This window comes from Ovis aries, chromosome 1 (assembly GCF_016772045.2).
Source record: "Ovis aries strain OAR_USU_Benz2616 breed Rambouillet chromosome 1, ARS-UI_Ramb_v3.0, whole genome shotgun sequence".
Taxonomy (NCBI): domain Eukaryota; kingdom Metazoa; phylum Chordata; class Mammalia; order Artiodactyla; family Bovidae; genus Ovis; species Ovis aries.
In genome coordinates, this window is record NC_056054.1 from 89,093,966 (window position 1) to 89,111,718 (window position 17,753).

Genomic DNA, 17,753 nt, shown 5'->3' on the forward strand with positions numbered 1-17,753 from the left:
GGGTCTCCTGCATACGCAGGCAGATTCTTTACCTCTGAGCCACCAGGGAATCCCCATGAACATACTACATTTTGTTTATCCATTCATCTATTGATGGACACTTGGGTAGTTTGCACTTTTGTCCTATTGTGAATAGTACTGCTGTAAACATGAGTATACTACGAATATGTGGTTGAATCCCTGCTTTCAGGTCTCTTAGGTATATACCCAGAAGTGGAATTGCTGGATTATATGGTAATTGTATTTTTAACTTTTTTGAGGAATTACCATACCTTTTTCCACATTCCCACCAGCAGTGCACAAAGATTGTGATTTCTCCACATCCTCACGAAGACTTGTTTTCTGGTTTCTTCATTTGTTTTGTTTTCGTAATAGCCATCCTAGTGAATATAAAGCAGTATTTCATTATGGTTTTGATTTACCTTTCCATGAACTAAAGAGCCTCTTGATGAAAGTGAAAGAGGAGAGTGAAAAAGTTGACTTAAAACTCAACATTCAGAAAACTAAGATCATGGCATCTAGTCCCATCACTTCATGGCAAATTGGCGGGGAAACAGTGACAGACTTTATTTTCTTGGGCTCCAAAATCACTGCAGATAGTGACTGCAGCCATGAAATGAAAAGATGCTAATTTTGGAAGAAAAGTTATGACCAACCTACACAGCTTATTAAAAAGCAGAGATATCACTTTGCCAACAGAGGTCAATCTAGTCAGAGTTATGGTTTTTCCATTAGTCATGTATGGATGTGAGAGTTGGACTATAAAGAAGGCTGAGCACTGAAGAATTGATGCTTTTGAACTGTGGTGTTGGAGAAGACTCTTGAGAGTCCCTTGGACTGCAAGGAGATTCACCTAGTCCATCCTAAAGGAGCTCAGTCCTGGGTGTTCATTGGAAGGACTGATGCTGAAGCTCCAATAGTTCGGCCACCTCATGTGAAGAGTTGACTCATTGGAAAAGACCTTGATGCTGGGAGGGATTGGGGCCAGGAGGAGAAGGGGATGACAGAGGAGGAGATGGCTGGATGGCATCACCAACTTGATGGACGTGAGTCTGAGCAGTGAACTCTGGGAGTTGGTGATGGACAGGGAGGCCTGGCGTGCTGCAGTCCATGGGGTCGCAGAGAGTCAGACATGACTGAGCAACTGAACTGAATTAGTGATGTTGAGTATCTTTACATGTATATATTATCCATCCGTGTATCATCTTTGGAGGAGTGTCTATTCAAATCCTTTCCCCATTTTGTTTGGGCTTTTTTTGTTGTTGTTCAGTTTTAGCAGTTTTTATTCTGAATATTAACCCCTTATCAGATATATGATTTGCAAGTACTTTCTTCCATGTAGCCATTTTACAGTGTTGGTTGTGTCTCTTGTGCACAGAAGTTTTAAATTTTGATGTAGTCCAATTCATCAGTTTTTGCTTTTGTTGCCTGTACTTTTAATGTCATATCCAAAAAATCATTGCCAAACCCAGTGTCATGAAACTTCCCCTTTATTTTCTTCTAAGAGTTTTATAGTTTAGCTTTTACCTCTAGGTCTTTGATCTGTTTTGAATTAATTTTCATATTTAGTGTAAGGCCAGAGTCCAATTAACTATTTTGCATGTGAATATCTAGTTTTCCCAATACATATGTTGAAAAGACTGCCTTTTCCTCATTCAGTTCAGTTCAGTCGCTCAGTCGTGTCCGACTCTTTGCGACCCCATGAATCGCAGCACGCCAGGCCTCCCTGTCCATCACCAACTCCTGGAGTTCACTCAGACTCACATCCATCGAGTCGGTGATGCCATCCAGCCATCTCATCCTCGGTCGTCCCCTTCTCCTCCTGCCCCCAATCCCTCCCAGCATCAGAGTCTTTTCCAATGAGTCAACTCTTTGCATGAGGTGGCCAAAGTACTGGAGCTTCAGCTTTAGCATCATTCCTTCCAAAGAAATCCCAGGGTTGATCTCCTTCAGAATGGATTGGTTGGATCTCCTTGCAGTCCAGGGGACTCTCAAGAGTCTTCTCCAACACCACAGTTCAAAAGCATCAGTTCTTCAGCGCTCAGCCTTCTTCACCGTCCAACTCTTGGATGGTATTAATACCTTTGTCAAAATTCATTTGATCATTTATATAAGGGTTTATTTCTGGGCTATAAATTTTGATATATTTATTTTCATTTGTTTAGTGTTTTCATTCTGTTCTAATTTCCCTTTTGATTTTCTTGAATCAAGAATTATTTAGAGGTATGTTATAATTTTCAGATATTTGGGGGTTTTCTTAATGTCTTTCTATTATTGATTCCACTCTGGTCAGAAAAAATACTTTGTGTGATTTAAATTTCTTTTAATTTGTTGAGACTTACTTATAGTTTAGATTATGGGGTCTATCTTTCCCCCGCCCCCCTACTAGCACATGAGATCCTGGTTCCTCTGACCAGGGATCAAACCCACGCTGACCCTCTGCGTTGCAAGTGCCGAGACTTAACCACTAGATCACCAGGGAAGTCCCACATGGTCTATTTAAATGTTCTGTATGCCCTTATAAATAATATATGTTTTGTTGTTCATGAGGTGTTGTAATGTTATCAATCAGGTCCAGCTGATGGGCAGTGTTGGTCAGCTCAGCAGTGTTGGTCAGCTCAGCCGTGTCCTCACTGTTTTCTGCTGCTGTATCTGCCAATTACTAATAAAGGGGTGTTAGCCTCTCTGGCTATAATGGTAGATTCATCTGTTTTCCTTGTTCTTTGGTCCGTTTTTGCTTCATGTATTTTGACACTGTTGTTGGGCACATACACATTCATTCATGAAAGCCGCTCAGTTGTGTCTGACTCTTTATGACCCCCATGGGCTATACAGTCCTTGTAATTCTCCAGGCTGGAATACTGGAGTGGGTAGCCTTTCCCTTCTCCAGGGGATCTTCCCAACCCAGGGATCAAACCCAGGTCTCCCACATTGCAGGCGGGTTCTTTACCAGCTGAGCCACAAGGGAAGCCCTTAAGGACTGTTATGTCTTCTTGTAGAAGTGACCCCTTTATCATTATGCATACTTATATACATTATACATTCCTCTCTCTATCCCTGATAATTTTCCTTGCTCGTGAGTCAGCTTTCTCTGAACTTAATATGGCTATTCCAGCTTTCTTTTGATTAGTATTAGCATAGTATATCTTCCTCCACCCCTTTATTTTTAATCTGTGTCTTTACATTCAAAGTGGATTTCTTGATCTACTCTGACACCTCTTTCTTTTAATTGGTGTATTTAGACTTTTGATTTGACTAATGATTTTAATGTAGCTGGATTAATAGCTACCATAGGTATGACGGTTTTCTGTTCATTGCCCTTGTTTCTTTTTTGTCTTCTACTCTTTCTCTGCTACCTTCTGGTTTTAATTGAGCACTTTTTATTTCTCTTCTTTTACCATATCAGTTACACATTTTTTTAGTGATTGCCCATGAATTTGAAATATACATTTATAACTAATCCAAGTCCAGTTTCCTGTAACACTATACTACCTCACAGATAATACAGGAACTTTATAACAGAGTTATTTCCAGTTCCTAAAATCCCTTATAACATTGCTGTCATTCGCTTATCCATCAGCGGGAATCATCTAATTCATTACTGCTGTTATTTCAAGTTGTTGTCTGTTAGATCACTTAAGAACAAGAAAAATAAAAGATTTTATTTTACCTTCATATATTCTTATTTGGTTTCAAGTTTCTGGCTTAAATTATTTCTCTTCAAGAACTTCTTTTCAAGAACTTTCAAGAACAGAGGAGATATATAAAACAACAGATTCCCCTGAAATTTTGTTTGAGAAAGTCTGTATTTCTGTGTCGTTTGAAGGATAATTTTGCTGGATTTGCAGAATTGTAGCTTTGTGGCGATTTTCTCTTTCAATGCTTAAACATTTCGCTTCATTCTTCTCTTATTTTTGTGTAATTTCTGAAGAGACATCTCATGTAATTCTCATCCTTGCTCCTCTAGAAGTTGTGTTTTCCCCCCTCTGGCTTCTTCAACATTTTCTCTTTGTCTTTGATTTTCTGCAGTTTGAATATATTCCTAGGTGTAGATTTTTTGGTGTTTATCCTGCTTGATGTTCTCTGTTTGGTGTCTGTCTTCTGTTAATTGTTTAGTAGCCTTTTTTCTCCTTCACTCTTCACTCCTTTTAGGTCCTCTGTTCAAATGTATCTGGAAGATAACTGATTCTTGCCACTTCCGCTGGTCCATGTTGCCATCTTCTGGGTTTCGTTGCCTTCAGATAGTTCTCCTTGCTTCTGCGCTTGGTCTCCTCCTTCCTTTCACCACACGACAGAGCAGAGAAGTCTGCCTAAAATTTCAGCGGGAACTTATCGTCCTTTGATCAGAACTGTCCTGTGACTTCCCTTGTTGTATCAGGTAAAAGCCACTGTCCTTACTATAGCCTGAAAGCCCATATTTAGCTGTTCCATCTCTTACCTTACCTCCTACGAATCCTCTCATCATTGCCCTCCAATTACGGTGCCCTCCTTTCCCTAGAAGTCACCAGGCATCTCAAGACTTCCCGTTTGCATTTCCTTCAGATGTCCACATGACTCTGTTCTTCACCATTGCGTTTAGGTCTTTACTCCAATATCACTTTTTTCATATTACAAATCTTCATGCCCTATGAACTCCCTGTACCCCCTTTCATGCTTTATTTTTCTCCAGAACAGTTTACCAGCTGACCAATGTCTGTCAGGAGAGAGCATGGCACAGTGGAGAAAAAGGTATAAAGCCAGTTAGGCTGGAGCGTGTAGAGCGAAGAGGGAGCACGTTGTGAGAATGCTAGTGTGGGAATTAGTGACCAAACTGCAGACTCTTGCAGGCCATGTCAACATATTTTGGCTTTATCCTTAAGCGTGGTGGCAGATCACTAAAGTATTGTAACTGGAGGGATTTGGGAGAAGGGTCGCTAACATGATGAAATGTGTCTTTTTAATAGAGATCATTCTATCTTCACTGTGGGAGAAAGATTGGAGAGGGGAAAATTGGATGTGAAGGGATCACTGCTGCAGTGGTCTAGGTATAAACCTATGGTAGCTTAATCTATTAGCGTTTTCATGGCCATAAAAAAAAGAATGTTTGGAACTGATTCTTATCATGAATTCCATTTATAAACCTAAGTGGTTCAGCAATTCATAACTCTAAATTGCTAAATTAGGATCTCCCATTTATAGAATCCCCATTTGGTTCCGTTACAAGAAAATGAAATCACTCACCCAGTGTTACTCTTCAATATAAAAATCCTATAAACTAAAAATCAATATTTATCTATTTTTTGTGTATTTCTTAGCATTAGTCACAAAACACAATATCCCCTGATTAAGTTTAGTTCTTATTTATTGGTCCGTTTTTAGACCTGATCAAATTGATTTGTCTCATGAAAGCAAGCTTTAAATAATTTCCTTATTATATTCTTCTGAACTCCTCTTATCTCAAATATAAAGAAGTTGGTTAGGACTAAGACTGTACAGGAAATTTTAAAGACAAAGGTGTCTATGCCTATGTTATTTCTTGTCACAGAGCCAATGCTCTGGCCACAGGAACCTTCAGAGTTTCTGCGAATCAGAAATTCATGACAACCTGGCCATGCTAAGATAGATTTGAAGTTCTTAAAGCAAACAGACTAGTAAACTAGAATCCAAGCAATGGTTTTCTAATGTGGCAGTGTTTTCATCAAACCAAAATGCTGATCCTGTGTTTTTACTTTAGGAGGGGAAAGCATTTAACTTCTCCCATGTTTTAAGCATTTTGTACCTACTTAAAATACGTTATTTTGTTTAATTATCAGGAACCAGTATCTTAATCCAGCTATGCTTCCCTAATAAGGAAATCGTATATTAACAAAGAACTTTCCCAGGCTCACACAGGGATCCAGATATGCCAGGGGTTTCTTTTGATCAGGGGTTCTTAGTTTGGGTTCCTTTGTCTCCACTTCTCTCTGTGTGCTAACAGTTTTCAGAGCACTGATGACCCTTCAATTCAGTAAAGTTCAGAATCAATAAATTTTATTATGCTGCCTCCTGATTTGGGGTTCCTAATCTGACAGTGCTGTATACTCTTGTGTTACATTACCTTTCCACAATTCTTTTCCAAATACCAGTAACTCTAATTACAGTGGTAAAGCAGTAATAGTAGTAGTAGTAGTTGTTGTTTTTTAGCCAGGCACTGTGGTAAGTGCTATATATGATTTATCTGACTTGGTGTTCACAACAGTGTTGCTGAACTGTGTCCCCTCACTTGAAGGCTAACCCTCTCTGTGTCTCAAATTCCAGCGCCATTCTTTGTTTTCCTGACTAGACTCCCTGCTCCAATTTCTCAGTCCTTTGTTCCTACCTACACTCTTCTCAGAGAAGTTAGGAGCTTTTTTTTTATAATCTAGTTTTTCCCTCGAATTATCTGTTGAAAAACCTTAAGTGACTTTCTTCATCTGATAGGGAAATTTCAGGTCTGTTATCTCACAGGGTCTTTGGTAGCTTGCTAGCCTAATCACTATTTAAATCACATCTGTACTCATTCTTTCCCCCTAGCTTTCTCACAACTGTTCATTGTAAATGCTCAAACCACCTGGACTCATTTAAAATAATTTTTTTATTAGGCTTTTCATTATCTTGAATCAACACCTTTTTTACCATGAAATTCCATGTCTGTAGTGAATTCCTACTCCAACCCCTTCCTCTTTGTTGCCTTCAGAAAGGTATGTAAGGCATATAGTAAAAATCTTTCCTTGTCCCCTAATTGCTCAGTTTCCTTTCAGAGGTATTCTGTGTGTTTACAAGTTTCTATGCACATATAAGAGTAGAGGTGATTTAGCGTTTTAGAGTGTGAACTCGGGATCCAGGCTGCCAAAGTTTGAAGTGTGGATTCTCTTACTAGATGTGTGGTTTGGGCAAATTATAGTACCTACCTCATTAAGACTTTTGTGAGGATTTTTCATGGTAGTGCCTGGCATGTGGTAAGTTCTCAGTAAATATATGCTGTTAATATTGTTTTGTTGTTGTTATGTGACAAAGCAGAATACATTGAAAAGAGAATGGCATTTACTATCAGGATAGGTTTGAATAGAGCTTCCTAGTTACTTTGCACGTAAGTCGTTAACTCAAGTTAAACCTTAGATGGTTTCCTTATCTTTATAGCGGGGGAAATCATATACAGTTTTGATATGGTAAACTAAAACGTATAAAATGCTCTATAGAGATTGTTGGTCACATCATTTTACTTTCCCTTCTAGGAAAGATCACAACATTTCCGTTGGTTATAAGAAGTGAAGTCTCTAAAGATTTCAGAAATTTGTGACAGGTATGCCGCTTTGCTCTAGAAATTACTTTAAATTCATGTGCATGCATGCTAAGTCACTTTAGTCATGTCCAATTCTTTGCAGCCCTATGGACTGTAGCTCACCAGGCTCCTCTGTCCATGGGATTCTCCAGACAAGATACTGGAGTGGGTTGCCATGCCCTGCTCCAGGGGATCTTCCTGACCCATGAATCAAACCCAGGTTTCTTATGTCTCCTGCATTGACAGGCAGATTCTTTACCACTAGCACCACCTGGGAAGCCCCTTTAAATTCATGCTTTTAAAAAAAAATTTTGCTATGACTTGCTTTAGTGTTAGTCTTAAATTTTCAGATTATGTTTATGTTATTTATATGGAAATACCCTTAAGGGAATAACATTAGGGTAAATATCTCTATTTATGGAAATGTCAAGATTCTGACATCAGGATTCTATAATTGATATACTTAGCATAGATTCAGTTCAGTTCAGTCGCTCAGTCATGTCCCACTCTTTGCGACCCCATGAATCACAGCACACCAGGCCTCCTTGTCCATCACCAACTCCTGGAGTTCGCTCAGACTCACGTCCATCGAGTCCGTGGTGCCATCCAGCCATCTCATCCTCTGTCGTCCTCTTCTCCTCCTGCCCCCAATCCCTCCCAGCATCAGAGTCTTTTCCAGTGAGTCAACTCCTTGCATGAGGTGGCCAAAGTACTGGAGTTTCAGCTTTAGCATCATTCCTTCCAAAGAAATCCCAAATAGCATAGATTAGTAAAGTTAATTTAGTAAGACTTAACTTTTAAGGAAAAAACTTTTGGGGGCAACATAGAAAGTATTAGTCACTGCCTATAAAATTTTCTTCATGGTTTACAAATGTTTTATTTGTCTGTAATGATAACAGTTGCTGAAGAATATTCATCTAAGTAGATTATACTACATATAAAAAGCAGTCCACTCTGATGTACTTTATGATGATTTACTCTGTTGTTAAAAGAAGATAGGCATTCACTCTTTTTTTGAGGGGAATATTTTTGGATAGAGTGATAGTCTCCCATATTCTATTTAATAGTGTCATTCCCAGATTCTTAGTAGTCAGTGTTCTAGTCAGAGTTTAGTAAATAGTAGAACAGGATTCTAGTCAGGCAGTATGGATCCTAAGTTCAGACTTCTGAACATTTCACCATAATGCTGTGAGAAGGAGAATGACTATGAACAATTACCAATGGCCTTGACAAAAAAATGAATAAAAGAACTTTTGGAAATGAAAAATACAAATACAAAATTTAAATTCAATAGATAGGTTTAACAATAGATTAGGGAATGTGTGAGCTGGAAGATGACCTGAAAAATAAACAAAATGCAGAGACACAGATGGACCATATGTAAGAGAAGAAAAGAGAATTTGAAAATTGGGGCAGAGATTGCTAAATTCCCTTGATTTCTTTTTCCATCTGAGTAATCACTATTAGTCGGAAGCTTTGCTCTCCAGCTATAGCTTCCATCTCAATGTCTTTCTGGTAGGAGACTCCCAGGGATGGGGGAGCCTGGTGGGCTGCTGTCCCTGGGGTCGCACAGGGTCGGGCACGACTGAAGCGACGCAGCAGCAGCGGCTGATAGTGAGGCTTGACTGTGTGTCGGGTTCAGCAGTTTGGATACAAGTGGAAGTTATTTGTGCATAGGTTTTAGCTTTATGGTTTATGCCTACAAGAAGAAAGATACGCCATCTCCTTCCTTCTTCCTTCCCATAGACTGGAATGTGGGCATGGTGGGGGACTATTTTTAGCTGTGTGGCACAGGGCAGTACTCTAAGGATGACAGAGCAACAAGATACAAGAGCTTAGCTGAGCTGCCAAACCAGTCCTGAACGATCCCTTTCTACCGTCGTGTGAGAGAGGAAAAAACCTTGAATTTTGTTTAAGCCATAGTAGAATCTCTTACTGTATCAGCCCAGTCTCGTATTAACCTTAACCAATACAAGAAAAGCATAAGAAGATCTAACAGTTATCAAAGCAGAATGCAGATGTGAAGAAAAGTCAAGTAGAAATAATATTTGAAGAGTTTATAATTGAGAATTTCTAAAATTGCAAAAAGGCATAAATTCAAGAACTGTATCCTAAACAGGAGAGGAAAAAACAATACCTAAACATGTCATGGTTAAATTTGCACATAATGAGGAATCTTAAAAATAGTCTGAAGAAGACAGATTACCTTCAAAAGATCTATTAGACTAGTTTATTAAAAGGAAAAATTGAAACTGAAACCAAAAGAAAAGAATAACTATGGTGTGCTGAGAATAAATAACTATTAAAGCTAAAATATCTTTTAAGAGTGTAGGTACATAAAGTTTTCAGAAAAATTAAAACGTTTTACCACCAGTAGAATATCATTAAGAGAAATTCTAAAAGATACACTTTAGGTAGAAGAAACAGATCCCTGATGGAGGCTCTGAGACACTCATTGGAAAAGAAGAAAGGCTGAAAATGAAAGAGCCAGGCATTCAATCTAAATTAGAAAAAGGACAGAATAAAGAAAAGAAGGAAATAATAGACATAAAAGTAAATATTAAAGAAATATAAAAGAAGCCAACAGTGAAGGGTCAGCAGAGCCAAAGTTGATTTTTAGAAAAAGACTAATAGAATTAACAGATCTACTAGGATGGATCAGAAAAGAGACCATAATAAAAGAGATGAAACTACAGGTGCTACAAAGTTTATTATAAATGAAACATGTATACTTACTAACACATTTTTTAAGGAATAACTTCAAATGGTAGATTATCAGATTTGTTGCATACTAGTATTAAACCTTTCAAGACCACTGGTCAAATTTGCCAGAAATTTTGCTCCTGAAAAAGTAATATGGTTGGATTAAACATTTTAATCCTTTACCTGAATTTGTAGAGAATATCAAGGGTACAACGAATGGAATAATTGTCTCAGTCATAATTTATTAAAAGTTTTAGTAAAAACTTGTTTGGGGATAATTGATGGATGAGTTTCTTTTAGAATGGTAGTATTTGTGATCCTTTTTAATATATAAAAAAGGAAGTGTCATTTAGTAAAGAAATGTACTGTGCCAAGTCGCTTCAGTCATGTCCCACTGTTTGTGACCCTGTGAGCTGTAGCCACCAGACCCCTCTGTCCATGGACTCTTCAGGCAAGAATACTGGAGTGGATTGGCATGCCCTCCTCCAGGGGGTTTTCCTGACCCAGGGATTGAACCCATGTCTCTTATGTCTCCTGTATTGGCAGGCAAATTCTTTACCACTAGCACCACCTGGGAAGCCCTCAAAGAAATGTAAGAACCTGAGAAGCAGTGGAGACATTGTGCTTTTAAAAGTTTTTCTACTTTTAAGTTCTCGATGCCGGTTCGAAAAAGTGATGGCACAGTACTGAAAATGATCTATAATTTAGTGTTTTCTTTCTTTCTCTTTAAAAAAACATTGTCACCAGCCCTGTAGTTCATATTCACACTGTTCGGTTGATTTAGGTAGTGTACTTAAAGAAGATGCTGACTTACAGGGACAAATTCCTTATTTTCTGGCGGAGCAGTAGAAATAGCAGTGGTCAGGGAGCTCACCTTAGTGCTCTGTGATGACCTAGAAGGGGTAGGAGACTCAGGAGGGAGGGAATATATGTTAGCATATAGCTGATTCTCATTGTTCTACAGCAGAAACCAACATAGCATTGTAAGGCAAGTATACTCCAATTTAAAAAATATATACATATATATATTTATATATATACATGTAAACACACGCACAGATAATTTGAGTTTAATTCCCAGCTTAAAGCAAACTGGAAGCTTTCCCAAATGTTAGAATTCTAGCTTCTCTTGAAAATTTGTGAGATATGGTAATATTGGGACTGCATTCCTTTGTGGTGTTGGGGAAAATAAAATCATAAACAAAAGAAAAGAATTAGTAGTGGTAACCTCTGTAGATAGGCACTTTGAAGCACACCAACACATAAAGTCCTAGATTGCTAGACGTCTGCAGGCCTAGAGAGCAGCTGGTACAGATTACAGCAAGCTCCAGGAAGGATTTTGATGGGAGCAGGGGAGAGAAGGGTATGATATTGATAGATTATCTGGCAAGTTTGGGTAGAAAATGTTGGTAGACAATTCCAGAATAAACACACATTATATGAAAAAGGAAATGTAATCTTAGTATATTATTTTGCTGTGTGTTAAGAGAGCTAGAATTCTCACCTACCATAGTAGCAATATCTAAAACTAAAGATCAAGAGATAGGAGTATAAATATCTTATTCACAAGTATGGAGAACACTCAGAGAAAGAACTAGAAGTTGGAAGTAGGTTAAGGTTTAGGGCTTTCCTGATGGCTCAGATGGTAAAGAGTCTGCCTGCAATGTGAGAGACCCAGGTTCGATCCCTGGGTCAGGAAGATCTCCTGGAGAAGGAAATGGCAACCCACTCCAGTATTCTTGCCTGGAAAATTACATGGACAGAGGAGCCTGGCAGGCTCTAGTCTGTGGGATCACAAAGAGTTCGACATGACTAAATGACTAACACACACACACACACACACACACACACACTCTCTCTCTCAAGGAGATACAGTGACTGCTGTTTTTATTATAAGCCTTTTCATAATGCCTGCTAATAGTACTAATTAGCATATATTACTTTTAAGAGAGTGTAAGACCTAAAACCAGGAGAAATATCAATAACCTCAGATATGCAGATGACACCACCCTTATGGCAGAAAGTGAAGAGGAACTATAAAAGCCTATTGATAAAAGTGAAAGAGGAGAGTGAAAAAGCTGGCTTAAAGCTCAACATTCAGAAAACTAACATGGTATCTGGTCCCATCACTTCGTGGGAAATAGATGGGGGAAACAGTGTCAGACTTTATTTTGGGGGGCTCCAAAATCACTGCAGATGGTGACTGCAGCCATGAAATTAAAAGACGCTTACTCCTTCGAAGGAAAGTTATGACCAACCTAGACAGCATATTGAAAAGCAGAGACATTACTTTGCCAACAAAGGTCCGTCTAGTCAAGGCTGTGGTTTTTCCAGTGGTCACGTATGGATGTGAGAGTTGGACTGTGAAGAAAGCTGAGCGCCGAAGAATTGATGCTTTTGAACTGTGGTGTTGGAGAAGACTCTTGCGAGTCCCTTGGACTGCAAGGAGATTCAACCAGTCCATCCTAAAGGATGTTCATTGGAAGGACTGATGCTGAAGCTGAAGCTCCAGTAGTTCGGCCACCTCATGTGAAGAGTTGACTCATTGGAAAAGACCTTGATGCTGGGAGGGATTGGGGCAGGAGGAGAAGGGGATGACAGAGGATGAGATGGCTGGATGGCATCACCAACTTGATGGACGTGAGTCTGAGGAGTGAACTCCCGGAGTTGGTGATGGACAGGGAGGCCTGGCGTGCTGCGATTCATGGGGTCTCAAAGAGTCCGACACAACTGAGCAACTGAACTGAACTGAAGACCTAAAATTTTTGCAGAGGAAACAGAATGAATACAGAATTTGAAACTTATCATTTGAAAAAAGGAAATAGAACTGCTTATTGCAAAAGAGCTTATTGTTGGGGAAATAGCTGTCCTCAAATATTTGAAGGAGTAGCCTGGGAGAGGAGTTCTCTTTATTCTGTTTAGCATCAGAGGCAGGGACCCAACAAGTAGCCACTACAGAGAAACAGCAATGTAAAATTATCCAGAAATGGAATGTACTCTATTTAGTGAGTATAGAGTTCAAAGGAGTAGATGACCATATCTAGAGATGTTTTTAGAGTGAATTGCCACAAAAGAAACACTTACTGTAGTTCAGGCATTCTGTTGTTAAATACTGAATTCAGTATTTAAAACAAGAAAAGACAAAGCCAGCTAGTAATATAGCATGTTAGAAGATTTGCTACATGCAAGATAAGTGTATTGTTTTCTAAGTTTGTCATCGTAATCTTCATAGAATAAACTTCTGTCGTTTGTGATTTGCAGAATTAGGATTTAGGAGGATTTCTTTTTATTGGGATTACTGATCTATTTTGTCTTATTCCTATACTCTTTTCTTTACCTTTCTTTTGTGTTCAGTTTTCATTTTGTGACTCTGGCACTGGTCAAGCTTTCTGTGCTTGTTTTTCCTCTAGTGATTTTTAAGTTATATGTGATTTAGTTGTTGACATTATATTTTTCATGCTTTGATTTATATTTTTTCAGTATATGGAAAAAGAGAGGTTCAGTATCTTTATGCTCTTCCCAAGAAGAGAAAGACTTTTAACATACCTTCCTTTCTATCTTCTCCCAAACTAAAAGGTTGAGATAATCACAGTTTTATTTTCAGATTTTTGTACTTACTTTACAGTGATAATCAAATACTTAGTTATAATTTTTGCTGATATATATTTTTATTATCATTCAGCTCTGATCCTTTACTTTCCATCTTCATTTCTTCTTTGACCCATATATTATTTAGGATTGTGTTAACTTAAAAACATTTTGAGATTATATAATTATATTTTTGTATTGGTTCCTAATTTAATTGCATTATAGTCAGAATGTACACTTTGTATGATTTCAGTCCTTTGAAATTTGTTTAAACCTGACTTATGGCCCAGCATTGTCTGTTCTAATAAATGACCCATATGCAATTTAGAAAAATGTGTAATTTGCAGTTGCTGGGTGTGGGGTGTGGTGTTTTATATATGTCATCTGAGTTAAGTTGATTCATTATTTGGTCAAATCCTTAATACATCCTTACTGACTTTGTCTTCCTTTTCTCTCAGTTACTGAGTTTGTTAAAATCTAATCCTGATTTTGTGTTTGACTAGTTTTCCCTTTGGTTCTGTCAACTTTCGCTATATGTATGTTTTGTCTTGCATTTTAATTTTCATTTTTCCTATTGAATATGTACTCATGTAATTAAGGATATTTAGGTTATCCATTATTTTCAGTTTGTCCATCTGTTCTTTGTTCTTTTGTTTTTTCCTTTCTACCTTCTGTTTTTAGTAGTCAACCATTCACATTGTTGTGGCTTAAGACAGTAACCAGGCTTCCTGGATAGCTCAGTTGGTCAAGAATGCGCCTGCAGTGTAGGAGACCCTGGTTTGATTCCTTTATCGGGAAGACCCGCTGGAGAAGGGACAGACTGCCCACTCCAGTATGCAATGGCCTTCCCTGTGGCTCAGCCAATAAAGAATCTGCCTGCAATGCGGGACACCTGGGTTTGATTCCTGGCTTGGGAGGATCCCCTGGAGAAGGGAAAGGCTCCCCACTCCAATATTCAGGCCTAGAGAATTCTAGTCCACGGGATCACAAAGAGACATGATGGAGCAGCTTTCACTTCAAGACAATAACCATGTATTATTGTCCATAGTTTCTTGAGTATGGAATTAGGGAATGACTCATCTAGGAAGATCTGGCCCCAGGTCTCTCCTCTGAGTGTTGCAGTCAAATGGTGGCTGTCTGGAATTATCTTCTTCATTGATAGGTCTCGCAGCTGGGGCTCCTCTGGCAGCTCTGTCAATCTCTGTGGTTTTTCCAAAGTGGCCACTTCAGGGCAGCCTTTTAGCTCTGGGCCCAAAGGCATGACTTCAAATAGAGATCCAGGAGGAATTTCTGGCACCCTTTCTAACTTCAGAAGTCATACAGCACCACTAATGCATTATTTAATTTTAAAATTTTTTTTTTACAATTTATTTATTTACTTTTTGGCTACACTGGGTCTTCATTGCTTTGCATGGGCTTTCTCTGTTTGCGGCAAGCAGGGGTGCTTCTCATTGTTACGGAGCACGTGCTGTAGGAGTGTGAGCTTCAGTGGTTTTGGCCTGAGGGCTGTGGAGCGCACATTCAGTAGTTTTGTCTGGGCTTAGTTGCTCAAGGCACGTGGGATCATCCCAGACCTGGGATCAAACACTTGTGCCCTGCATTGGTAGGCGGATTCTGAACCACTGGACTGCCAGGCAAGTCTCTCCAGGGTCTTTTATGTAGATTTAATAGCTTCACAGTTTTTCAAGGACATTACATTTATTTTACAGTGTTTTATAGATCCTCTTAATTCTGTTTTCTTTGGCTTTTGTTCTGCTGCTTGTTGGATTTATTGCCTTTTGTCAGATTTTACTCAAATCAGTGACTAATTGTCTGCTCTTTTTGAGAGTCCCGGCTTGGCTCTTCTGTTTCCAGGAGCTTATCTTCTTTCATTTGGTAAGGGATAGGAAAGTACTGTTGAGCTGAGTTACCTGGTTTTAGAATGTAAAGACTAATTTATAAACTTCATTTGTAAGTGTATTATGTCTGATTATTTTATCCCCATATATATCCTCCCCCCAAAGTACTAGTCTTGAGAAAAACAAGAGGAGAAAGTATCAAGGAAGATACTCTCTCAGTGGGATAGTACTGTGACTTCATGTTACAGAAACGATTGACTTTCCATTATGATGTACTATGAGGAACGTTGTTCTTTATTTTAGAAAGTTAAGTCTTACCATCATTTCCATATTACTTACCACCATCCCCACCCATACCCAGTATTTTGTGGTCAGTTGTCAGATTTAAAATATTCACAGCTTCTGTAAATATTTAAATATAACCAACAGTATAACTGCTTGTTAAGAAGTTTCAGTGTTCCTTAATGTAAAACATTTTTTATCCAAAATTTCTTGTCACAACTAAATTTCCTTTAATGAATTTTGTTTCATAGGTTCAGTTGTACAGGAGAAATCATTTCATCTTGTAATTAGTTTAAATATTTAAAAACAGAAAGCAGGTCTATTTGTATCACAGGGAAAATTGTTATGTTATTTTGTGAAATTTAGAAGTAGTTTTACTGAGGTTTGAAGCATGAAAAAGTTGTTATATTATAACTTGGGCCATAGTGTTAGGGATTCAAGATTGACTTAAAATGTAAACATAGTGTAATGTTTATTCTTCTCCTCCTTATTTGTCGGGGAATCTTAACCAGAGTGAGAAATTTTCTGGTGCTGTGTTGGGAGTGCAGGGCACAGGAGATTTCCATAAAAAGGCATGGGATTTGCTTGGAAGAACGTAGTGGTTTTCTAACTTGGCAGTAATAAGTTAGAACTAACCCCCTCTAAAAAGAAAATATTCATCTACATTATTCCTCATTGGTATTTGTATGTGATTCCTTATCTGAGCTATATTATTATTGTATTTGCATGTGTGCATATGTGTATACATTTATAATCCATGGTACTTGTTTGGTGTAAAAAAATGATTTTCTGTGCTTACAAAACATGTGAAAAATAACTCTGTAAGTTGACTGTCTTGCTCCTCAAGTTGAGGAACAGGGGCCAAATATTTTGTTGTTATAGAATACCCAAAATAATTTGGCCATGTCTGAGTGTGTTTCCCCAAATGCTATTACCCTAGGAGGCAATTTGGGAAGCATAAATGAGCCTTGCTATATTAGGATTCCCTCTCAAAAGATACACATTTTTGGATAAGAGAGATGATGAATTTACCTCTTATTAAAATGACAGTAATCCCCAGACTGAGAATCACTGGGAGCCTGGAAAAGGGGGTTAGGGATATGGGGATCTGTCTCTTGTGTTTAATAGTCAGCTTTTTTGCACCCCATAGAAATGAAAGGATTACTTGGTACAGATAAGAGTTAATAGGATTACTAGTATCCAGCACAGACATCTCCCACCTCATTTATTCCTCAGGTTCCTGTTCATCTAGATAGTAAAATGTGGTTGTTTCTCAGAGTTCAGTTCTTAGCTTTCTTCTGTTTTCACTGAATTAATAAATTCTCCTTGTTTGATCTCATCTGCTATGGTTTCAGCTACTACCATCTTCTTGTAACACCCACTCCTAAGTCCTTATTGGTTTCTGCTGAGCTTCCAGACTTGGTCTATCAGTTGTTTACCTACTTTTCCTGTAGGCATCTCAAACTTAATTTTTGGCAGAAAGCTTTAACTTTCTTTTTAAATCTTCTTTCATATTTCCTATGTTAATTGGAGGAGGTGTGCCACCAGCCCCCTAAATTGCCCAAGATAGATACCTGAGAATTATCCTGACTGTTCTTCAATCCTCTTAATAAAAGCCTCAGTAATAACCTTTAATCAGCTATGGAGGCATGTCAGTTTTACCTTCAGAAAACCACTGCCCGCCTTCAGCTGTAGAGCTACTATACAGGCCTGTGTCATTTCCCACCTGAGCTATAACAGTAGCTTCCTGCGATTCTGTCTCTGATCTCTCTTTTCCTTTGATCTCCCTTATATACTGTATCAGTTTTCTATATTATAATTATATATTTGTGTATACATTACTTTAAAAAAAAAAATCATTGTTTTTTCCTCATTGCTTACTAGATAAAAAGTACTCTTTAACGTGGCAAATGCTTTTGTAAGCATAACCCAGTCTCCATACCTGGCTTCAATTTCCATACCTGATTTTTAAACCCTGTGTTTTACTCATGCTGAGCTATGCCGTATTCCCTGAATCTTCTGTATCTAACAGTTTGTAGTATTTGTTCATGCTGTTTCTTCTG

At 38.3% G+C, this 17,753-nt stretch overlaps 1 protein-coding gene across 23 annotated transcripts in view; it reads left to right on the top strand.

The window, feature by feature from the left end:
- RAP1A (RAP1A, member of RAS oncogene family) overlaps window positions 1-17,753 on the top strand; it is an 80,446-nt gene that overhangs the window by 33,274 nt on the left and 29,419 nt on the right. For 13 of the 23 annotated variants that reach the window (XM_042252352.2, XM_060412610.1, XM_060412554.1 and 10 more), the window contains one exon: window positions 7,233-7,300. The exons of the other annotated variants lie outside the window; for them this stretch is intronic. The gene's annotated coding sequence lies outside the window, so the exon portion shown is untranslated. The remainder of the gene's footprint in view (window positions 1-7,232; window positions 7,301-17,753) is intronic. 23 annotated transcript variants of the gene reach the window in all.